At 42.5% G+C, this 25,700-nt stretch overlaps 1 pseudogene; it reads left to right on the forward strand.

Annotated features, from left to right (window-relative positions):
* Positions 1-2,232: 2,232 nt before the first annotated feature.
* Positions 2,233-3,420, forward strand: LOC148802553 (wall-associated receptor kinase-like 1 pseudogene; annotated as a pseudogene).
* The last annotated feature ends 22,280 nt before the right edge of the window (positions 3,421-25,700 follow it).

The raw sequence follows: 25,700 nt of genomic DNA on the forward strand, positions 1-25,700 counted from the left end.
ATTTTATTTAGCATTGCGGTTTGCTTGATTCCTTGGAAATGGCTTTTCAAGTAATAAAACTATATGAACACATTTTGTAGAACAAAAAATACTCAAGATGAGAGTGATTCAGGGTCATAAGTGCAGATAACATGCACAACCAAACCCACAAAGAAAAGAATAGTCTACTGGTGACTCAAAAGTTGTTGCCATGAAGGTTTCATGTTGAGATAGGCAAGCAATTGAGGGTAAAAACAACAGACTCAAAGGCATCATACAAGCAGTTTTGCAGAATAGATGCTCTATCCATCATTGCCAAACCTATCTCAACAATGTTTCAATTCATTCAGCAAAGTCATTTTGTTGGTTAGTATGAAGATAGGATTTACAATGAGTAATATACTAGTTGAATGAAAGGACCCAAGTAAAGGTTGACGCTTTGTACTACCATTAGTTTAACAAATTTTCAACTTGATTTTTTAAATTGAATAAATAGATTAAGCATTTAAGATTTGCTTTTCATTGGGAAAAATCCAAATGAACTTGGGCTCGATTTGGAAAGAGTACAAATGCAAATATGTAGAGCGCAAAATCTTATATTTTGTATTATTTTGTATAGATTTGTACTATATACATTTGTACAATGCAAATACATAAAAAATAATAAAAATATAAGGTTTTGCACTCTATACATTTGCATTTGTACTCCTAGGCTCAGTTTGGAAGGAGTACAAATACAAATATGTGCAGTGCAAAACCTTGTATTTTGAATTATTTTGTATATATTTGTACTGTACATATTTGTATTTGTACTCCTTCCAAACTGAACCTTAGTAAAAAAAAAATCCACAAAAAGAATGTAATATCTCTAACCTTCAATGTTGACATAAAGAAGAGGGTCCCTAAACATTGAAGTACAATATCCCAAGTGGACAAGTAAAAGAGAATGGAAAGCTATGACTCATGCCAAGAGGGCTTGAACTACAAATAGAGAAATTATTTGAAACTAGTAGCTATTTCTTAGAAAGCACAAAAGATGCCATATGATGGCTAGGATGGCCTAACCATTTCTGCCAAATAGTAATGCCAACGCATTTTCTAACCATAGTGGAAGCAAGATTCAATGGCTTATAGTTGATATAAACCTCATTTACGAGGACCTAATTCTCTCTATCACATTGTAACTATGGGGGGTGAAGTAAATGACCTTCTCAATAAGTGAATGTGAATAACATAGGCACCCTTCCAAAGTAACTCAGGTTAGTTGAATTGCGATGGCTGTTTTGTTGGTTGTGGAACCAATGATAATATTCCATGCTAATAAATAAATTCATAGGCCCCACTGTGAGAGGTGCAGGACTCATGCATTTTATTATTGGCGTGGAAAATTATCATCAATAGCTCATTGAACAACCATCACATTCAGTTAATCCTTCATCCTTCCAAAAACTGCTAAATAAAGTCATTTTGAGTTTATTTCATCTCATTCAACAAAAAGGTAGGAAACAAATTTAGTCAGTAAAACCAAAAATGCCCTAGGTAGATATCACTATACTTTTCTGTTATTATTTTAAATGTGAAGGAGTGTTAGGATGTAGAGAATATAATTAATTGTTTTCACATGCCTTTCTTATGAAACAAGAAGCAAGTATAAACTACCCACATGCAATAGAAATATAAACAACAAATATTCTATGATTGATCTAGTGAATAATATCCCTATTTAAATAGTTGATGTGTAATGAGGGTGTTGCACTTATTAAAATGCTTTTTGTTGAAGGTAGATGCCTTCCTTTTGGAATCTTATGACTTTTGCACCATTTACAAAGGATTCTTAAGTTGTTTTCTACCAATTCTCTTGATTACCTCTTTTTCTTAGCAGAACTACTCTAATCTATGATGTTGTATCAGCACTTTTCTTACTATTTCTTTTTAATGATCTAATTGTAATATAAGCATTTATGATTGAAATTTGCTTTTTAGGCTTTATGTAGCAAGGGTCTTCAAGAAAAAGTTGCCTCTTGATATTACCTTTATAAATTATAGAACCACTTAAACATTAATAAACAAGATTCTTAGCTCACCACTCTATATCTGCACACATACATGATGCGTGCCTGATCAAAGACTTTTAAACAAAATTAACACATGGGATTTGTTGCATTAAAATCTTCTATTTGTTGGTTTCCTCTTATTTATTATGTTATTCTTAACCAATTATCTTCCATGGATCATGCAGGTGTATGTTTAGGTATGGTGTTACTTCTATCCAGTTATTGGTTGTACCATGTTTTGAAGAAAAAACAAATAAAGAAATGAAAAGAAATTTTTTATAAAAGAAATGGTGGTTTGCTATTGGAACAACAAATTTCATCAAAAGAAGGCAATGTCGAGAAAATAAAAGTTTTTACAGCGGATGAATTAGCAAAGGCAACTGATCAATATAATGAAAATCGAATTCTTGGTCAAGGGGGACAAGGTACAGTTTATAAAGGTATGCTATCAGATGGAGGAATTTTGGCAATCAAGAAATCCAAGATGGAGGATGAAAGTCAACTTGAACAATTCATCAATGAGGTTGTCATACTTTCTCAAATCAACCATAGGAATGTGGTTAAATTGTTGGGTTGTTGTTTAGAGACAGAAATTCCTCTATTAGTTTATGAATTCATCATTGGTGGAACTCTTTTCTACAATATTCATTATCAAAATGAGGATTTCTTATTAACAAGGGACAATCGCTTAAAAATTGCCACAGAAGTTTTAGGAGCAATTGCTTACTTACATTCAGCAGTTTCAATACCAATTTACCACAGAGACATAAAATCTTCAAACATCCTCTTAGATGTCAAAGGTAGGGCTAAGGTGTCTGATTTTGGGACTTCAAGATCAATTGCAATTGATAAGACACACTTAACCACTATGGTACAAGGGACCTTTGGATATTTGGATCCTGAATATTTTCAGTAAAGTCAACTCACGGACAAAAGTGATGTTTATAGCTTTGGGGTTGTTCTTGTGGAGCTCCTAACAGGGGAGAAGCCAATTTCTTTTACTAGACCATTAGTAGGGAGAAACATTGTGACTTATTTTATTTCTGCAATAATGGAGAACCATCATTTTGAAATTCTCGATGCTCAAGTCTTAAAAGATGGTAGAGTGTACGAACTCCAAAAGGTTGCCAACATTGCAAAAAGATGCTTGAGCTTAAATGGAAAGGAAAGGCCAACAATGAAAGAAGTTGCATTGGAGCTCGAGGGATTGAGGAGGTTCGAAGGATATTCTCATGTTGAACGAAAAATTCATGAGGTGGAATGCATCATAGATAAACCAATAGGCCTTTGGGATACAGGTTCAACTTCAACAAGATGCAAAAGTATGGAGAACAGTTTCAAAACACAAGTTGATGAGCAACCACTACTGCATAATCCATCCCTGTAGTCATCTTTACTAAGATATAGATATTAAAGATATTTAACTTCAGTTGTTGTATTCTAAAGAGTATTGCATTTGTGTTGTATGTCCTCTCTCTACTTATCTATACCCATATGTCCTTATTGTTTCACCATAGATGTGTTTTATACCACTTAGTTGTATGATTCATATTTTACTCTTGATATATTTGAGATAAGAATAGTTTCTTAAAAGAATAATCTTTTAGCAATTAATTCGCACATCCAAGCCAATGGATTTCTAGTTGGTTAAAATTGACTATTAGCATTCTTTTCCTAATATATTATTCACTTGGTATGTGTAATTTGCAAATAAACTTTAGAGGGGCATAGAAGGAATAAGATGAATTAGGGGGTTATATGTGAAAAGAAAACGGAGGAAGTAGATCTCTCTCTGATCATTTTACACCACTCCAAATACAGAGACTTTGGATCCAAACCATGGAACTGCAACCTATTTGTGGTATGGCCAGGCAGACCACATGTAAACCCCTGATTCCTCGTTCATATGTACAATCTATATATATAAATTGGTCCTGCCATGTCAAGAGCCCTCTCATTGCTTCAAACCCCCCTTACTAGTTTTATGTTTTTTTGAATTTTTTATTTTTTTAGTTCCACATAATTATCCATTAAACCAATAAGGAAATCAAATATGCTTAACTATTTCTAATAACCATAAAGAAAGAGGGATTTGTTTTTCTAATGTTTAGCTAACTGGCACCACTTCCCCCTAAATTGTCTCTAATTCCTATTTATCTCCTAAATTATCTCTAACTCCTATTTATCTCATAAATTATCTCTAATTTAGTAGAGAGATTCTCTCCTAAACTATCTCTAATTTCGATTTATCCTCTCCCCCACTCTTTATCTATATCTATCTAAAGAAAGTTTCACTTAAAAAAATTCAGAACTATTTAAATAATATTCATATTATTGATAATTCTATATTTTTACAAAATTCACCATGAAATTATGTAGTAACAATATAAATTATAATTTTATAAACTATTCAATTTAAATATTATTCAAATAATAACAATTTAACATTAAAAAATAAAACATTATTTAAATATTTCAATACCTAAAAATCTCAAATAAAAAATATTAAAAATAGCTAAATAATATAACAAAATATTTAATATTACATATTAACATTAAAATAAATAAAATTCAAATAACAAAAATTTTTAAATATTTTAAATATTATTTAATTATTTAAATAACAAAATATTTAACTTGACAAAATTAACTAATTTAGATATTTGACATGACAAAATTTTAGTTATTGTTATTATTATAATTAATAACCAAATACAAATGGGGGAACAAAATATTATAATGTTAGAAAATGAAATTATTCATTAATTTATATTGAAAAATAAAAGATAAATTAGTGTATTTTTGTTAGTAAACTGGCAAATAAAAAATATATTTAATAACAATTTAAAAAATTCGATAAATTCCCATAGTTACACAAATGTAATAAATTTTTCAAAAATTTTCATAAAACTACATTTTCGTAAACTAACATATTTGAAATTAAAAGATATAAAGTATTTGAAAGTTTAATTAAAATGTATTAAATAATTATTGAAATTTATTAAAGTATTTTGGAAATTTTAGGAAAATTTATTACATATGGCAGATTTTGGAAAACCATTAAAAAATTTTGTAATTTGCATTACAAATTATTGAAAATTATTAAAGATAAATGACTATGTGACGTGGAAAACTATAATATGAACAAATAATTACACAAATTATTATGATAAATTAGTTTAATATTGGTAAAAGGAAATTATTGGTTAGTTTATATTAGAAATTATAAGATAAATTAGTATAATTCTATAAGTAAACCATATAAAAAGAAAATACATTATTTAATAAAAAATTAAATAAATTTCAAAATTACACAAGTACAATAAATTTTCCAAAACATTCATAAAGTTAGATTTTTTAATGTTAAAGACAATTTAGTGTAAATTTAGAAATTTACCATGTGGTTAATACTCAATATATCATTTTGATCATTTCTATCATCAAATTGAATATTGGGTTGACGGGGACAATGTTTTCAAAACTGGATCAAACCAAATGGTTAGACTTGAAAAATTGAGAATTGGACACCATTTCACCTCAAAACCGCTTTTTCTTCAAAAACCGTTTATTTGTTTAGCGAACCGCTAACCTGGGTGGTCGAACCATCAACCCGGACAACAATTTTTAGCCTTTTTTTGTTTTTCTAATTTTTTATTTTTTTGTCAGAGTGGGTCATCCATTTAAACTGAACAGATAGACCGTTTGACCCCAGAACGGTTCCCTATCCGGTCCAATATTAAAAACCTTGGATAGGGAGTGGGTGCCTTTCCTTAAGCTTGGCTTGGTGAGTGGCATGGCTTGGCCCAAGGTTCGACCCATGGAGTAGCCCGACCCTTGGCACGGCATGGCCCGTGCTGGCTTGAGTCATGGGCCGTGCCTAGCTGACCCCCCAAATTATCCTAGAGGAGTGAAGCATGGCCCAGGATGCCTCGTGTATCAGCACAGTATGACTCGCACTATGTGCAAGCCACATACGGGTCGTGTTGTGCCGACCCAGCATGACCCAATTTACACGTCTACTTGAACCTGCCCAATACTAGGAACGAGGTCGGGAAGTTCAAGGATTCTCCATCCTTGATGAGGAATCGGGTGCATTGCCCTTGAACTCGCCCGACATTGAAGAGTGGTTACCTGGGGATGGGGTAGAATGTCTTGACTATGGGGCAGGGAAAGGGATGGAGTGCCCTGCCTTGAACCCACCCCATTGTCATTCCTATATAATTGTTAATTATTAGTGGAATTAATAAAAATGTTAGTTTTTGTAATTATTTTTATTTATTTAAAATTAATCAAAATTTTGTTCAAAAATAATAAAAAGAACAAAAATACGTAATGCATATATATATTTATATTTATAGGAAAATCTATGATGTAGGAAAGACATGCTCCAAAGAGTTTTGACCAATCAAAACCCATCTATGAATTTTGATAAATAACACCTAATTGCATGTTTTGGTCAGTTCAGTTACCTTCAATTTTTAGTCTTATGGTTTTTATAAGCACCCCCTACTTTTACTCTATGGTTAGCTAAACAACTCACTTCTTTATTTGTGCAAGCAAATGTTATTTAAGTATTAGTGCAAATGTTATTTGCGTTTAAAAACTTAGTGTTCTTACGAGCATTTTTAACTGCAAAAGGAGTCCACATTTTGTGCTCCGGTGGGTTCATTCGTCTATAAAGACACCAATCTTAATCAACCACATCACTTAGCCCGGTGGGTATAATTAATAACCAAATACAAATGGGGGAACAAAATATTATAATGTTATAAAATAAAATTATTCATTAATTTATATTGAAAAATAAAACATAAATTAGTGTAATTTTGTTAGTAAATTGCCAAATAAAAAATATATTTAATAACAGTTTAAAAAATTTGATAAATCCCCATAGTTACACAAATGTAATAAATTTTTCAAAAATTTTCATAAAACTACATTTTCGTAAACTAACATATTTGAAATTAAAAGATAAAATGTATTTGAAAGTTTAATTAAAATGCATTAAATAATTATTGAAATTTATTAGAGTATTTTGGAAATTTTAGGAAAATTTATTACATATGACAGATTTTGGAAAACCATTAAAAATTATGTAATTTTTATTACAAATTATTGAAAATTATTAAAGATAAATGACTATGTGACGTGGAAAACTATAATATGAACAAATAATTACACAAATTATTATGATAAATTAGTATAATATTGGAAAAAGGAAATTATTGGTTAGATTATATTAGAAATTATAAGATAAATTAGTATAATTCTATAAGTAAACCATATAAAAAGAAAATGCATTATTTAATAAAAAATTAAATAAATTTCAAAATTACATAAGTACAATAAATTTTCCAAAATTTTCATAAAGTTAGATTTTTTAATATTAAAGACAATTTAGTGTACACTTAGAAATTTACCATGTGGTTAATACTCAATATATCCTTTTGATCATTTCTATCATCAAATTGAATATTGGGTTGACGGGGACAATGTTTTCAAAACTGGATCAAACCAGATGGTTAGACTTGAAAAATTGGGAATTGGACACCATTTCACCTCAAAACTGCTTTTTCTTCAAAAACCGTTTATTTGTATAGCGAACCGCTAACCTGGGCGGTCGAATCGTCAACCCGGGCAACAATTTTTAGCCTTTTTTTTGTTTTTCTAATTTTTTATTTTTTTGTCAAAGCGCATCCATTTAAACTGAACAGATAGACCGTTCGACCCCAGAACGGTTCCCTATCCGGTCCAATTTTAAAAACCTTGGATAGGGAGTGGGTGCCTTTCCTTAAGCTTGGCTTGTTGTGCGGCATGGCCTGGCCCAAGGTCCGGCCCATGGAGTAGCCCGACCCTTGGCATGGCATGGCCCATGCTGGCTTGAGTCATGGGCCATGCTGAACTGACCCCCAAATTATCCTAGAGGAGTGAGGCATGGCCCTGGACGCCTCGTGGGTCAGCACAGTATGACTCACACTTTGTGCAAGCAACATACGGGTCGTGTTGTGCCAACCCAGCATGACCCAATTTATACCTCTACATAAACCTGCCCAATACTAGGAATGAGGCCGGGAAGTTCAAGGATTCTCCATCCTTGATGAGGAGTGGGGTGCATTGCCCTTGAACTCGCCCGACATTGAAGAGTGGTTACCTGGGGATGGGGTGGGGATGGGGTAGAATGTCTTGACTATGGGGCAGGGAAAGGGATGGAGTGCCCTGCCTTGAACCCACCCGGTTTTCATTCCTATATAATTGTTAATTATTAGTAGAATTAATAAAAATGTTTGTTTTTGTAATTATTTTTATTTATTTAAAATTAATCAAAATTTTATTTAAAAATAATAAAAAGAACAAAAATACGTAATGCATATATATATTTATAAAAAACTCCAAAGAGTTTTGACCAATCAAAACCCATCTATGAATTTTGATAAATAACACCTAATTGCATGTTTTGGTCAGTTCAGTTACCTTCAATTTTTAGTCTTATGGTTTTTATAAGCACCCCCTACTTTTTACTCTATAGTCACCTAAACAACTCACTTCTTTATTTGGGTAATTAAAAGACTCGTTTGAGATGATGCAATTCACATGCTGGTGGGGTACATTGCATTTGTAAAAACAGAATATTGATGATAAAGATGGGAAAGAAATGATGGTATTTGTGCAAGCAAATGTTATTTAAGTATTAGTGCAAATGTTATTTTTGTTTAAAAACATAGTGTTCTTACGAGCATTTTTAACTGCAAAAGGAGTCCACATTTTGTGCACCGGTGGGTTCATTCGTCTGTAAACACACCAATCTTAATCAACCACATCACTTAGCCTGCTGCTTCATAACATTAACGTGTGAATCTATTGTTAGCATGGGCTAGCCGGTTCAGCTGGCCACAAAAAGAGAAAACAAGACTCAAAACACTCAGCCCTTGTTCTTCCTCATTTTCCCTCCATTTTGCAGAGTTTTGCTGCTTTTCCTCCACCAAACCCTACCCTTACACCGGCGATCATACTACAGAAAACGGTGACCCATACCATTGGCCATCGGTGGTGAGAGCTCTGGTGGTACATTTTCTGGCCTCCTCTTCCTCTTCTTCTTCTTCTCCTCCTCCTCTTCTTCTGCACTGCGGTTGTTGGTGGTGGTGGCACTTAATCTCCTTTAATATCTGATGGTGCACAATCCGGTCACTCCTAATTGGCACTCGCGTGGCTTCTCAAGAGGTACCTGAAATGAGGAAGAAGAAGAATCCCCAGGGGGTTTGCCCGGCGGGAACGCTCCGGCGATTAAGTCAGTATTCTGTGCAAGAAGCAAAGAGAGGATAAAGGCTATGAGTGAGATAGCGCAAGAAATTTTTTTAAGATACCCATTTTCTGAGAATAGGCTCCTTATAACAAAGTTCTATTGCCCCAGGCCTACTGGCCTCTGATAGGGCAGGTATAACCGCCACTGTCAGCCTGCCACAGCCGTTACAGACAGGGCTGAGGTGGCACACGCGGGATCGTCACTACAAGGTACGTACCTGTCAAGTACAAGACACCTTCTAGAGGTGGTAGGCACGACACTATCTGACAAGGGACATGGCGGTTGTCCTAGATCTGTCGGGTATGGTGGTCGAGCAGGAAGCCTTCCTATGGTATGCTGAGCTACCCTTCCACAAATTACCTCCTGCCGGGCTATCTCTTGAGCGACGAGTTGCTTGCAACAAGTTATGCCGAGCTGGCTGACCCGAGGTGTCTATGCCTCGAGGTGTCTAGAGATGGATCGGTGCGTTCCTGTCTGGGAGTGGCCCGAGGTCCATTGGGAGGAGCTCGGGCCTCAAGAGAGGTTAGGGCGCCCCGAACTCGGGGCGCTCCGAAGTGCCTTAACCCTGGGGAGGACGGGTAGGTAAGGCGGCTTCCGACGAGTAGTTTATCCGCCCAGTTAACGAGCTGAACTCAATGGGGCCTTCCCTCCGAATTGTGGTTGCATCCGTTTTACTGTCACGCTGAGTCACTGTTTGGGCAAGGTCACGCCCACGTGTACCCGTGCTGCGAGGTCGGGCCAAATCACCCTCCATCAATTGCCCCCCACTCCCTGCGCTGGCGGCGATGACCCAGTGAGGGGAGGTCATGATGCACCAGGTGGATTTGGCACCGGTACTTATGCCGCTTCGTTGCGCCCTCCGTCCAGCTGGACTAGTCTAGTGCCCGTTTGATCAAAAGAGACTCGAGTCACATCCAGTTTACGTGCGGACCTCACGCGATTTGGACTTCGCGGACATCAAAAACGCGCTAAACCATTTTCGCCTCGAGGAGCCCGCAGCCATGGCTATAAATAGGGGGGACCCTTGGCCATTTCTTTGCCACAAAGCTTTTGTCGTTAGCGTTTAAGCTCGCACCAGAGGTCTCTTAGCTCGGGTCTTCCAGTTCATCCCATTCTCTCAGTTCGGTTGCGTTTCTTTGGTGAGTCCTCCCGAGCTTCCTTTTCCCTTCCAGTTTGTTTCTTTCCTTTCTGCCTGTCATGTCGTCTAGCGTAGGTAGCCTAGCCGATGAGCCCAGGGTGGGTACCTCGGCCCAGGGTGGGGCTTCGACCGCTCCGCCACCCGATGCACAGGTGGCTTCGGGTAATCTGGCATCTACCTCCAACCGAGGTTGGGTGCCGGACCAGTTCTGCCCTTCCACCATGACCTCGGAGAGGCTCCAGGACCTCATACAAAGGTTCCAACTTCCCGAAGAATACTCATACGGTCTCCCTACCGGCAACTTCCCATGGGAGCACGGTCCTGATGAGATCATGAACTTCAGGGAGCAGTTAGTAGCCGGGCTCCGCCTCCCTCTTCACCGCTTGATTACCGAGGTGCTGGTGCACTTCAACATTACTTTGGACCAACTTCACCCGAATTCCATACGGAATATAGTTGGGACTATTTCTCTTTGTTTTGACCGATCTCTCCCTATCAACCTGGATGTTCTTAGCACCATTTTGCCCATAAAGAAGAGTGCTTTGGGCACTCTCCCCGGGCATAGACGGTCTTATTACCTGTCTCCCCACCCGGGTTTCAAGCTTATGCACAGACTCCCAAGTAAAGTCCTAGCCTGGAAACGGGAATACTTCGTAGTTCGGAGCAGCACGGGGTGGCCCTTCCCTACTAACTGGAGGGTGGCCGTTCAAGACCCTGGCATCATGCTAGATGGGAAGACCAAGAAGGAGGTCCAGTCGCTAGCCCAGCTCAGGTTAAATTATAAGGAGTTCACATCCGAGGAGAAGCTCATCCAAGCCGGCTTGAGCTCAGGTAGGTTATGCCTTACTTTGGCCCTTTGTTTATATGTTTACTCCAGTATTGCTAACGTTGAGCTCTGCTGTAGGTCCCATGGAGGCAGAGAAGATTGACAACCAAAGACTTCCGCCAGATGAAGAGGAAGAAGTGCGTGGCCAAGAAGGCACGCGTTGAGTCTCCACAAGCCTCAGCCGAGATTCAACCTCCGCAGGCTTTAGCTCTGGAGCCCGAGCTCCCAGGCATTCCACCTGTCATCGACCTGGAAGGAGACGCGGTGCCTCAGGGGCCCGAGGTGGTAGCAGAGTCTTCTACTAAGCCCACCAAACCTACTGCTGAGAGCGCTGCCGAGGCTTGTGCTACAGAGGCTGCTACCGGGGCTCATCCTGCCGAAGCTACCGCTGAGGTTTCTGAGGAGTCCACTCATGATGTAGAGATGACGGCGTCCAGCTCGGAGGGTCAGGGAAGCCAAACTGTCTTGAATCCCCAGTACAGCCTGGAGAAGAGCAAGCTGGCTGCATACCCCATGGAGGTCACCGAGTGGGCTGATCTCACTCCTGGTCAGCTCGGTGCTCGAGCTGCCACCCATACTATGGTGGTGAGTTTTTTTTTTTTTTTTCTTTTTTTAACTGGTTTCCCTTTGACAGGTGAACTCCGCCGTTCGCTCCTTGACACTTCAATCAGATCGGCATCTGAGGCGGGCTCTGGAGGCTGAGAAGTCATCCCGTGCAGCCCATACCAAACTGAGGGCAGTTCGCAGCCAAGTCCACCGCCTGGAGAGTAACGCCTTGGCTCAGAAGAGCTTCATCGAGGTGCTAATGGCAGAGAAGGGCGAGCTGGCCTGAGACAAGGATAGGTTGAGGGCCGAGGTGAATGGGTTCAAGGTCGGCCAAGAGGCCTTGGGGCTCGAGGTGGACAACCTCAAGGCTGAGTGGGACACCCTGAAGCTCGAGATGCAGGGCCTCAAGGAGGCAAATAGGAAGCTGGAGCGCGAGGTGGAGTACCTCCAAGAAGATATTAAAGATAAGATCGCGATCTTTGAGGATGCTCTCAAGGAGGCCAAAGCTCAAGCCGTCGTCGACTATGTCAGCTCTACAAGGTTTGACGATGTGATGACCGAGGCTTATCGCAAGGGCTTCAAGCTCAGTCGGTGGCTAATCAGGCACCTCTACCCCGACCTGGATACAAGCGCCATCACCACTTCGCGGATCACTGATGACATCATGCGTCAGTCAAAGGATGATCCAGATTCTGAGGATGAAGGCGCTAAAGATGAAGCAGGGGATGCTAGCCCAGTTACTTCCCCCAATGAGGTCTCTGGCAAAGACAGCGAGCCTCCAAAATAGCTCGGGCTCTGTACTTACGTAATAACAACTTTACTTTCTTGTAACAGACTTTTGTAACGACATTTACGTAATAACAACTTTACTTTGTTGAGTATCTGAGCAAGTCATTCGTTTATTTGCCGAAGTGATCGCTTTGTTCTGAACCGTTTAGGCTATTAGGCTAATTACGTGAAGCGGGAGTTTCGCAACCGCTGTGTTCCCGAACTGTACTCCATTACTTAGTAGGGGTAGCCTTGTGTACACCGAGGTGAGTGACATAGTAGGGTATATGCCCGACCTGTCTGCACCCGGGGTAGGTTGCCATCAGTTGTCCTTAATAGGTTGAACTCATTGCGTGCTAGGGCGGGCTATTCACTACAAGGTTCATGCCCGAGCCGCCCGCACCTTGGGTGTTGCAAGTACTGGGTTCATGCTGATGGAGCGACTAAGTCTTGTATGCTGCCGAGGTTTCTTTATTAGCTCGGCATTTCAGCCCTTAGGCTGGAGGAGTGTCTCATGGCCCACTCTCGGAGTCTGCCCATGTCATAAAGGCGACTGGGTCCTGTTGTGCTGAGGTCATGTTAGCTCGGTATTCTGGCCCTTAGGCTTTGGGGGTGGCTCGTGGCCTACCCGATTCTTACAGTTAGTATTGTCTTAAGTTGACAATATTCCATGCCCGAGGTACTTGTTTCCCTTCGAGGGTCTCTAGCTCATATGTTCCTTCCCCGAGCACTCGTTTCACTCGGTAAGGACCTTCCTAGTTGGACCCGAGATTGCCAGCGCTGGGCTACGGTACCATAACTTTACCAAGGACTAGGTTGCCCACGCAGAGGTTCTGCTTCTTGACCCTGGCATTATAGTACCGAGCTACTCTCTGCTGGTAGGTTGCGGTCCTAACATACGCAAGGTCCCTTACTTCGTCGAGTAGATCGAGGTTGGTACGTAGCTCATCTTCGTTTGTCTGATCACTGTATGCTTCTAGTCACAGTGTAGGTACTTCGATCTCTGCAGGGATCACTGCTTCGGTGCCGTAGGTGAGATTGAAGGGTGTTTCTCCCATGGCGGTCTTTTTCGTGGTCCATAAGGCCTATAGAACACTGGGTAGTTCATCTGCCCATAATCCTTTAGCTCGGTCCAGCCGTGCCTTTAGTCCTCGGAGGGTGTGCGACTGAAGTAAAATTTTGTCGGATTCCCATGTCTTGGCACCAGTCCTGAAATTTGATGTCCTCGAACTACTTGTCGTTGTCAGAAATCAATACCCGAGGTAATCCGAAGCGGCACACGATGTTCTTCCAAAAGACGTTTTGAACATTTCGGGCTGTGATCGTTACAAGGGGTTCGACCTCTACCCACTTGGTAAAGCAGTCGACTGCTACTACTATGAACTTTCTCCCACCCGTTGCTAGCGGGAATGGCCCAAGTAGATCGATGCCCCACTATGCAAAGGGCCACGGGCTGGTGAGATACTTGAGGTCAGCAGCGGGTTGGTGGTGAATATTGGCATGTCTCTAGCATTTGTCACATTTTCTAACGAGCTCAATAGCGTCTGTCTTCATTGTTGGCTAATAATATCCCTGTCAGAGTGCCTTCTGGGAGAGGGCCCTGCCCCCCAAGTGCCCGCCGCACAATCCCTCACGAGTGTCGCGGAGTACGAGCTCGGCTTCAGTAGGTCACAAGCAACGCAGGTAGGGGAGCATGTAGGATCTCCGGTATAGTCGTTCGTCTATCATGACGTATTTAGCTGCCTAGCGCTGCACCCTTCTGGCTGCATTGCGATCTGTAGGAGGGTCCCGTGTAGCAAGAAGCTCGCGAGTGGGTCAATCCAGCTCGGCTCTGCTTGAACGACAGGAGTGACCTCCTCTGCTCCCCGGAGAATACTAGGCCGAGACAAGTCCTCTATGTACACAGTTCTCATGGTGATGTCCCTGGCGCTGGCTAATCTGGCAGGGCGTCGGCCTCAAGGTTCTCTGACCTTGGGATTTGCCTGATAAAGTGTGACTGGAAGTTGAGCAGGGCCTCTCTGACTTTGGCTAAGTAGGCAATCATGGTTGGCTCGCGAGCTTCGTACTCTCCGGTGACCTGGTTGACCACGAGTTGGGAGTCGCTACAGATAACGATGTGCTTGGCTTTTACTTCTCTGGCTAGAGCTTGTCCAGCTATCAACGCTTTGTACTCCGCTTCATTGTTAGATGTCGCGAACTCGAAGCGTAGCACGTACTCCAGTTTCGTGCCACTTGGGCCGTGCAGGTCTATTCTGGCTCCGCTGCCCTGTTGGTTTGAGGAGCCATCTACGTGAAGGATCCAGGGTTCCTCATCCCATCTCGTGCTTGGCCGAACTAGGAGAGATGCCACACTGGCTACTACCTCATGGGGCTCGGACTCGACTGGCCTGGGAGCTTCGGGCTCAGCCGAGCTGGGAGCCTTGTGCACAATTGGCCTGGCGACTTCGGAGCTGAATGTGCACTTGGCGACGAAATCTGCTAAGGCTTAGGCCTTAATGGCAGTTTGCGGCTTGTACTAGAGGTCGTACTCGCTGAGCTCAATGACCCACTTCGTCAACTGGCCAGAGACCTCGGGCTTAAGTAAGACTTGCCTCAGAGATTTGTCGGTGAGGACGATAACAGTGTGAGCCTGGAAGTACGGGCAGAGCTTCCGAGCTACAATTACTAGGGCATATGCTAGCTTTTCTATCTCCAGATATCTCGTCTCTGCTCCCTACAATATTTTACTAACACAATAGATGGGTTGTTGGACCCGATCTACTTCATTTATTATTACCGAACTGACCACTTCGTCGCTCGCCGAGAGGTACAGTTCCAAAGCATCGCCCTCCTCGGGCCGGGTTAAGATCGGTACACTAGCGAGGTATTTTTTGAGCTTGTCAAACGCGAGCTAGTAGTCTTGGGTCCACTCGAACCCTTTGCTCTTAATTGCCTTAAAGAATGGCAGACATCGGTCCTCCGATTTGGAAATGAAGCGGCTTAGGGCGGCTATGCGGCCATTCAACTTCTGAACCTCCTTCAACTTCCGGGGTGGTCTCATATCTAAGATGGCCTTAATCTTATCCGGGTTGGCCTCGATGCCGTGCCAGTTAACGATGTATTCTAGGAACTTGCCCGAGGTCACACTGAAGGCACACTTGTTGGGATTCAGCCTCATATTAAACTTAAGAAAAATTTCAAAAACAGAATGCAAATCTTGTATTAATTCGTGTGAAAATTGAGTTTTGACGACCATGTCGTCTACATAGCATTCTACTTTTCTGCCGATTAATGGCGCAAACAACTTATTCACAAGTCTTTAGAAGGTTGCCCTTGCATTTTTCTACCTGAAGGGCATAACCTTGTAACAGTATAGACCGAACTTCGTGATGAAGGCAGTCTTTTCTTTGTCCTCCGGGTCCATCTTGATTTGGTTATAGCCCGAATAGGCGTCTAAGAAACTTAGCAACTCGTGCCTCGAGGTCGCGTCCACCAAGCGATCAATTCTGGGGAGCGGGAAGCAGTCTTTTGGGTAAGCCCGGTTCAGGTCGGTGTAGTCGACGCACATGCGCCACTTGCCGTTGACCTTCTTTACCAGGACGGGGTTGACCACCCAACTAGGGTAGTGGACTTCTCTTATGAAGTTAGCTACGAGGAGCTTCTCGACCTCCTCGTCGACCGCTTTCCACCGCTCCGGGGCTAGGTTGAGTTTCTTCTGTCTAATGGGCCTAACTACAGGATCAGTATTCAGCTTGTGAGTTATAAGGTCAGGGTCTATATTGGGCATCTCTACCGTGGACCATGCAAAAATATCTAAATTTTGAACTAAGAAGCTTAACAGTCCGGATTGTTGAGGTTCCTGGACGGAGGCACTGATCTGAAGTGTCCGAGCTGGGTCGGCTGCCGAGGTTGGGACTGCGACTGTTTCTTCAGTGGACGCGACTCGTTCTTCGCCTTGCTCCGTAGACCGCTCCAATTCGAGGTCGTTGGCCACCTTGGTCTTTCCCTTCAGGGCGGCAACATAGCACTTGCGGGACTCGAGTTGGTCACCCTGCGCTACTCCTACAACGAAGCCTGTTGGGAACTTCATAGCCAAATGATAGGTGGAAACCACCACCTATAGGACATGGGTGATCGGCCGGCCTATTATGGCATTATATGGGGAGGGGGTCGCGACCACCAGGAAGTCGTGGTTGAATCTGGCTACGCAAGGCTATGTGCCGACTGCCACAAGTACTTTTATTTTCCCAAGGAGCCGGACTTCTTCTCCGCTGAAGCCCACCAAAGGAGTGTCTACGGGCTTCAAGTCACTTCTCTACAACTAAAGCTGGTCGAACGCAGCTTTGAAGAGGATGTTGGTCGAACTGCCCGAGTCAACGAGTACGCGCCTGACCTCAAAGTCGTGTATTCTCAGCTTTACCACGAGTGCATTATCGTGGGGGTAGTGGACCCCTCACGCATCGTCTTTTGTGAAGAAAATCGGCTCCTCTATCCTCAGCCGCTTTGGAGGGTTCTGTTCTTCCTGGGTGGCCTCATGAACTGACATCCGAGCTGCTACTGAAGTACAACACGCAACGATCGAACCTCCCACTATCATGTGGATGGTCCCCCGAACCGGCCTCTCCTCCGGAGACTGCCTTTGCGGCTATTCGGCTGGCCTGCTACTGGACTCGGGAACATCCTTACCGTGTTCCCCTTGCTGACCTATTTTATTACTATAATATTATTATTTTGTACAAAGTTTCTCAAATATCCGCGACGGATGAGCTCCTCTATCTCGTCGTGGAGGTTTTTACAACTCTCGGTACTATGACCGTGATCTCTATGAAAACTGCAATACAGATTCTTATTTCTCTCATTGGGATTCCCCCTCAGACGGGGTGGCCACTTCACGTATGGGGCGTCCTTGATCGCCATTAGGATTTCGGCCCGCTTCGCGTTTAGTGGGGTGTAATCAGCTCGGTCTACTACAGGAGCTCGGAACGACTGACCCGGCTTTGCCCCCCGAGCTGCATCTTTTTTCTTTCGATTGTCCCCTTGGCTGGAAGGCTCTCCTTCCCTTTTCCTCTTCTCGGATGCGCCCTCGCCCTTCTGGTTGATCTCTTCCTCCATGGCTATAAACCTGTCCGCGAACTTAAGAAACTCAGTTATGGTCGCCGGATGGTTGACGACCATGTGCCATTTGAACTCTTTATGCGTCACGCCTTTCTTGGCTGCTACGAGGCACACGGCGGGTCTAGGTGCGGTATCTGCATGAACGCATCATTGAATCCCTTGATATAGCTCTGGATGGACTCTTCCTCTTTCTGCACTATGTTGAGGAGGCTTTTTCAGTTCGCGGGCACCGCTTGCTGGTGACGAAGTGGGACGTGAAGGCTTGCGCGAACTAGGCCCAACTACTTATTGATGCAGGTGCCAAGTTCCGGTACCATGTACAGGCTGCTCCTTTGAAAGTGGTGGAGAAGGCCACGCACATGCACGACTCACTGGCTCTCACCAGGTGCATATGTGAGTGGAAGGCAACTACGTGATCATTCAGGTCAAATGACCCATCATACTTGTCAAGAGTGGGGAGCTTGAAGTCTTTAGGCATTGGGACTGCCAGGAGTTCGGAAGACAGGGAGGATGGAACTGAGAGGAGGGGAGCTTTGACTTTGGCCGAGCTTACCTCTTCTTTGCTCCCGAGCTCGGGCAAATCGCGGGTGACAAATCGATGAGCTCGGCGGTGGCGTCTCTGCTTCTTGGTGGGCTCGGTATTTGCGCTGCTCACCTCTGTGCTATCCGGGATGGTTTGTGTAGGAAGTAGCTCGGGCCACTGGTGATGGCTGCAGACAGAGGGATCCTACTTGGAGTCTGCAGCCAGGATCTCAAACCGGTTCTCAAGGAGCGGGGTTTCAAACTTTGACTGCCAAGGTGATGTAGACCTGGTGAGCTGGGGTCCTCCCAACCTGACCGCCTGCGGCGAGATCGGGGTAGTCGGTCTCTCTTGTCTGCCATGGGAGGACGCCTAGCTTTTAGGAGGGTTTTGGGGGGCTTCCCCTTGGCAAGAGGGGCATTCGTCTTGGCGGCGAGACCTAGCTCGCTGTGAGGCTGGGTGCCGAGGCGGGAGCTGCGGCTGAAGCTGAGGTTGAGGCAACTGGGGGAACTGCTACTGGTAATGATACTGGGAGACGTTGTGCAACACTTGCTGCTGATATTGCTGGAGCTGCTGCACTTGGGCTTGCATGGCCCGCATTGCATCAGGTCGTCGAGCTGGCTCTGGCCGGTCGCCAGAGGAACGACAGTCGGTTCAGCAAAGGTCGTTTCTACAGAGGAAGGAAGGGGAACACCCACAAGCGCCATGGGAACCTGGGGTTGTTCCCTGGAGTTATCCATCTCTATGCTTCGTCCAACATTACTTGAGGAAGCCATGAGTGTTGAGTTTTTTCAAGGAAGAAGGAACTGTGAAGATTTAGATAAAGGCCTTTTGAAGCGTTTCCCACAGACAGCACCAAATGATGGTGCGCAATCCGGTCACTCCTAGCTAGCACTCACGTGGCTTCCCAAGAGGTACCTGAAATGAGGAAGAAGAAGAATCCCCGGGGGGTTTGCCCGGTGGGACGCTCTTTGCCGGTTGCGTTGGGGCTGATTTCTCTAATCTACCTCTTGCCGAGGTGTTGGTGTGCATAGACCTACTGTTGGATCCCGAGGTATGGTCTGGCCATGAGGAGGAGTTGGGACCCGAGAAGGCCGTTCACCCCGGGGGGAGACTGTCAGAAGTTCTGGTGGTTTTGAGTCTAATTCTGGTTTGGATTGTTTTGATGGAGTGGAGGGAACTCCCGGTAGTAGTGATAGTAGTATTGTTGGTATTGTTGGAACTAGTGGATCTACTACATCTGAAGTTGCATGACCCGGAGCATGAGCTCATGGAACTGTTGTGCTTCGACCCCAAGAGGAACCACAGATGGTTCTGCGACTGGGATGGCAGCGCTCACATGAGGCAAGAGTGCATTAACTGACTAGGTAGAAAATGTCTGGCTCTGAACCGTTGATACCCCTGGCATGGGGAGGGGGATGGTGAACTGGCCAATAGTCACTGAGGGGTCTCCAGGTTAAATGCAGGTGGGTCCTACCCCCTAGTGATGTTCATCTAGATGCTTTTTTTAGTGCTGCTTGAAGAGGCCATTAGTAAAATATGCAAGGAAAGCAAATAAAATGGAGACTTAGCTTTTCGTCGTGTTCCCATAGACGACACCAATTGATGGTGCATGATCTGGTTGCACCTAGCTAGCTGGCAGCTTGAACATTGGTCGTTTAATTAACCGATCGAACTAGAAGACAAGATAGCTCAGAGAACCTAGGGTGGCTCACCAGGCGTGGTCACTTTGTTGCTTAAGTTAGTATCTAGTTGTGTGAGCTAGTAATCTTGAATGCAATAGTGTTAGTTAGCAGTAAATTACGCTTACCTTATGTCAATGGGTTAGATGCCTTTATATAGGCGAGCCGTTGTAGGTCTTACAAAACACCTCCAAGATCTTTGGCCCACTCCGTTAAGAGTCCATTTCACACTAGGAGGTGGACATCATTCTAGCCAATAAGGCTAATCAAGTCCGTCTGATCCGGGAGGTATGTGGATAAGGCCCAAAGATACGCAACATGATCCCGTGAAGTTTGGTGATAGTTAGGTAGCTTCTAGAAGTAGGTTACGTGTCACCTCGGCAAGTCGGGTTACCACAAGCTGCTCGGTCCTCAGTCTAGGCCAAGGTGCCCGAGGTGACCTGGCCTACTGAGGTGGCACAAAGTGCCAAGTAGATATCCAATTAGAAGATAGCATCCACATGTCCGCTTATTGGCAGGTCGAGCCAAATCACCCCTCATTAGTTTAGATGAGTGAGAAATAGAGGATGAGAGGAAGAGGAAAATAGAGAAAAGAAAGAAAGAAAGGAGAAGAGAAATGGATGGAGGAGAGAGTAGATTGCCACTTTAAGAGTTGCACCAGTGATCAGGAAAAATAGAGGAGGTACCGGGAAGGAGAAGAAAGGGAAGAAGGGGAAGAAGAGAAAGAGAGAGTGAGAGAGAGAAAGAAAGAAAGAATGGGAGAAGAGATTGTACTGAGGAGAAACCAAATTTCCACCACTAATTTGCCATGTGAAGAGGTTGAAGGAGATTAATAATGCTGATTCTAAGGGATTCAATTACTTGGAAAAATACCTTTATCTTAGGAAATACATTCATCAGATGAGTTCCAAGGTATCACTTCTCTAAGTAAAAGAAAGAAACAAAAAAACAAATAGTGAAATAAATCATATACCTTAAGGTTAGGGATTAGACGTAGTTAGATCAAATTACAAGAATATCGTTTATATGTGTAGGGGTATTATGACCCGATGGGCTGGTTTACCCAAAATTTAATGCGGTTTGGGTTAAATAATCAAAACCTAACCCACCCTACACTCAGTCTGGGTTAAAAACAAACATTAAGGTTAGGGCATAGAAGTTAAACCAAATTACAAGAATACCCTTTATATGGATAAGGACATTATGATTGATGGGCCAAGCTAACTAAGCATGCACCGAATTTGGATTAAATAATCAAAACTCTAATATGAACCTACACCCTAATAGGCCTAACCCTAACCTGACAATGCAGGGGTGAATCAAGTCCAATTTACCAATATGGTGTTGGTTTATCGTATGAAAACCAATATGATAATCTACATATTGAGGGGTTGTTTTAATTTCCAATAAAAATTAAGCAATTTTCATGAATCATGATAGTCTACATATGAAAATCAATCATGATGGTGTTGTTTTATCATATTGAGTTTTCCAATAAAAATTAAGCAAAAAATTAAGCAATTTTCATGAATCATGATAATCTGCATATGGAAATCAATATGATGTTGGTTTATCATATCAAAATCAATATGATAATTTGCATGTGAAAATTTTTATCATATTGAGTTTTCTAATAAAAATTAAGCAAAAAAATCAAAGCTCACTATCGGTCGCCGCTACTCCTTGTTGCTGCTGATTACAAAAGGAAACCCACCGCTGCAAAATCGTCGACCATTGCTGCAAAATCATTGGCTGTCGTTGCTCCTTTTGTTGCTGCTGATTACAAGACGAAGGAAATTCGCCGCTGCTCCTTGTTGCTCACTATCGTAGATGAAGCTCTTTGGAGGAAGGAAATCCATCGTAGTCGTCGGTCATGGCAACCGCAAGTCATCGGTCGCGCTGTCGGAGTATGAGGTTTGAGAGGAAGGAAGGCTGGAACTTGGAATGGTTAGAACAAAAATGAACTTTCATTCTAACCCTAACTCGTATGGCTGGAATCAAGGGACATGAATGACATTTTTTTGTTTTGTTTTTTTTTTTAAATCAAACGAAAATGAATTACGCTACCCAAACTGCTGCCTGGTCAAATGGTTTAGTGGTTCGATCGCCCGGATCAATGATTTTTTGACCTTTTTAATGGTTATTTAATAAATAATGATTTACAGTATAATTGGACCCGAGGGTTGATCAATTACCAGTTTTCCAATCCGACCATATTGTCCGGTCCAGTTTTGGAAACCATGCTTGAACTGAAGATGAATGAAGGAGGGAGTGGGTCTCTATTAATGATGTTCTCGTGAACATAGACTGGATCCTGGTTGTTATGGGGGATAGAGGGGTCTTGAACTGGGTCCTTGCATAAGAAAAAAATATGATGGCCATGGTGGTTCCGAAGAAGGGTACTCCTGATTCTAGATTTTGGATTTCCACATATAAAGCAGATTTTCATAAGTCATTACTTATAAAGCAGTTTCAATTCAGTACAAATAAAGTGAAACCTGAAGCAAAAAATATATCAAAATTCGCAATATACTTATTTATGCTAGCCTAAATGATTGTAGTGCAAACACTACAAGAAAAATGACTTTTAGTGGCAGTCAAAATTGCCACTAAAAGTCCCTAAAACTGTCGTTAATGTTTTTACCGACAGTCGGAAAACTGCCACTCAAAGAACTGTCACTAAAATGTTCTAGCGGTAGTTATAATGGCTGCTGGTATAAATGCTCAACTGCCACTAAAAAGGCTATTAATGACAGTCGTACTGCCGCTAATTCTAATTCGGCTGCCACTATTGTTAGACAGTTTTGTATGCCCTTACCTTCAATCTAATTTGATGTACTTTTGATATTTAGTGTAAATAAATAAAGTGCATGTTTGATTCATGTTGTTTGGTATAATTCTGTGTAAGACCCTAAAACTGGACACTTATTGAGGCTTGTGTTAGTTTTAAATGTTCACAGCCATTGGATAAGTCTGGGGAGATTTATCCTACCAAGGCTGATACTAGTGTGCCACCAAGTGTTGGGATTGCCTGTCTCGGCCACCAGGGTAAGACCCAAGGCACATGCAGTATGGGATTACTCGAATCCTTGAACCGGACCAGATTTCCAGTATTGCCCTGGACCTTGGAGACAGATGGGCAAAACTGGAAAGTTACACCTAACCCCTAGACTCGATTATGACACTTCACTAGGTGTTGGATCGGGCTATCTTTGATATGCCAATCAGTGAGATCCTTAGCGGGGGTCAAAACCTGGGCATGTTGGGGCAGTCTGAGAATTCACCTGAGTGGGTGATCATAGTGATAGGATCAGCCCCTTTGTCGGACAAAGGTAATGATCAGGAATGCACTCTCTCTGATGGAAACCAAACTACTGGCAGTTGATTTCAATCATTGGAATTTTGTTTTGCAAAATTAATATATATATATATATATTTGTACGGTTTCAAAATGTTTGCAAATGGTTTTAATTCCCGGGATCCATGTGAGTGGAGAGTGTGACACTGTTCCTTGCAGCCGAGGGAGAGGTCCTCTCTTGTCGGGCAGTGCTTGATCATTAAGGGCTGAGAGGTTAAGTGTAAGACCATTTAGGATAGTATCTGATGGGCTAATCTTGCACCTACCCATAGTCCCTGGGTTTTTTATAAGATGGCTTGGCCTAGGGACAACTTAATGTAAGTGTTGGGCCCATAGGGTCCATGTGATGGGCTCAAGGGTTTACTGAGCTTTTCAGTGAATTCGGCTGGGCCTTGTAATAAAGGCTGGGCCGAACCCATGTGGCTGGTGTGTAGATCAATGCTAGGGTCCCACGCCATACAAAGAAGCCCAACTAGGCAGCAGATTGGAAACTAGTTAAACACTGAACACTTAAATGGGCCAAAAGCCCATTTCGAGCTGGGCTGATATGATCACCCATCTATGGGGCGTATCTGGGATTAAAGTTAGAAAAGGATTGAGCCTTTTAACCTTATCCACTCTGGGAGACCAAATTCAAATCAGATTTGAATCTGCTAACCTCCTGATAAGATCAGGAATAAGCTAATTTAATCTGCAGATAGGATTAAGATCATCCCCTATCCAAATACTGATTTGGATTGGGATAACTCCTAATTAGGAGGTTTCTTAATCAAGAAGAAAAGAGGAGAAACTCTAAGAGAGATCAATATCAGATTTCGAACAAGGGTTTTTGTGAAAGCAAGAGAGCATCCTGCGAATAGAGATTGGATCTCATACAGACACCAGAGAGAAGAGAAGCTATTCAGCCATCTTCGTCCCAGGAGTTCTCCTCCAGTCGCCGCCTTCTTTTCTTACAAGATTCAATCTTTGAAGAAGAAAGAAATCAAGAAACTGTTTCTTGACATCAACTTTGCAGAAAAGACTGAAAAAGATTCGGTGCTCAGAGTTTCCAGAGGATTCTTGTGAAGGATCCAGTGTGTAGGATGCACTCTACTGGCTCCGTTCCACTTACAGTTGTGTCATCTTCAACAGGAGTGGATCTTGGTGTTCTCTTTGGGTGTGAACACCAACTTTGGGAGATACTGCTTCTCTGGATCAGGTAAAATTCCTCCCTTTCCTTTTGGTTCAGATCAGGTTCTATTATGGTTCAAGTAGGATCCTTGAGTATTGTATTCTAAATTTAGGGAATATGATTCTCAGTTGGAAGAAGGTAAGAAAATCTTTGAAATTCGCCCACCCATTCCGCAACCTTCATGGCGTCCATTAAATGGATCCTACCATTCTTTCAACTATAAGTAAAAGAGTGGCATTGACACAAGAAAGAGAAGCAAGTGCAAGGCATTTGTTTTTCTGCTTAAAAAGCAGCTCACATGCATCTAATTCTTTACATTTGCGTTATAAATAAAGAAAAACCAGCTGAAATAAGTAGTAACACAGATTTAGGAGCAACCAGATCACGCAATTCGACTGGCCAATTAAACGATCGATGTCCAAACTGCCACCTAATTAGGAGCAACCAGATTATGCACCATCATGTCCAAACAACACCATTATGACTAAAATGGTCATTACCTTATTTATCTGAGAAATAAAAGAATATGGGTAAATGCACTTACTCGGGTAAGTGTTTCCTAGGAAAAACTTACCTAGATAATTGCATTTACTCGGGTAAGTAACTTACCGAAAAGCAAACAAGGACTTATGGGTTATTTTCAAAATATGTAGGGAAACCTGTGATTGGAAGAGCTATCCACTACTTAACCTGTTCCCCAATTTACTTATTTATTATATAAAGTTTTTTTCTTTTATCAATATCTCTTTTGGTTTGCATTGAACCTCATTACATGTCTTTTTCTTTTCAAGTTATAAATTCCAAGTGGCTACATAACTTCCATTTCAGGAATGTAGAGACACTCTCATTGTGAGAGGGAAAAAAGAAGAGGTGGTCATGTGCAAGGGAAGAGGGAAGAAAAGGTTTGGTATTATCTTCAATTTATTTAATAGAAAGCAGATAGATTAACAAAGGATACAAGAACTCAGCAGATCTGTTGTGACTTAAGTGCATAGCTAGAACAATGGAGAGATGCTTTAGAATGAAAAAGATATTGATGGAGGGTGATTTGGTCCAACCTCGCAGCACGGGTACACGTGGGCGTGACCTTACCCAAACAGTGACTCAGCGTGATAGTGCAACGGATGCAACCACAACTCGGAGGGAATGCCCCACCGAGTTCAGCTCGGCAACTGGGCGGATAAACTACTCGCCGGAAGCCACCTTACCTGCACCTCCTCCCCAGGGTTAAGGCACTTCGGGGGGCCTCGAGTTCGGGGCACCC

This window comes from Nelumbo nucifera, chromosome 2 (genome assembly GCF_055504915.1).
Source record: "Nelumbo nucifera cultivar China Antique chromosome 2, China Antique-T2T, whole genome shotgun sequence".
Lineage (NCBI taxonomy): Eukaryota > Viridiplantae > Streptophyta > Magnoliopsida > Proteales > Nelumbonaceae > Nelumbo > Nelumbo nucifera.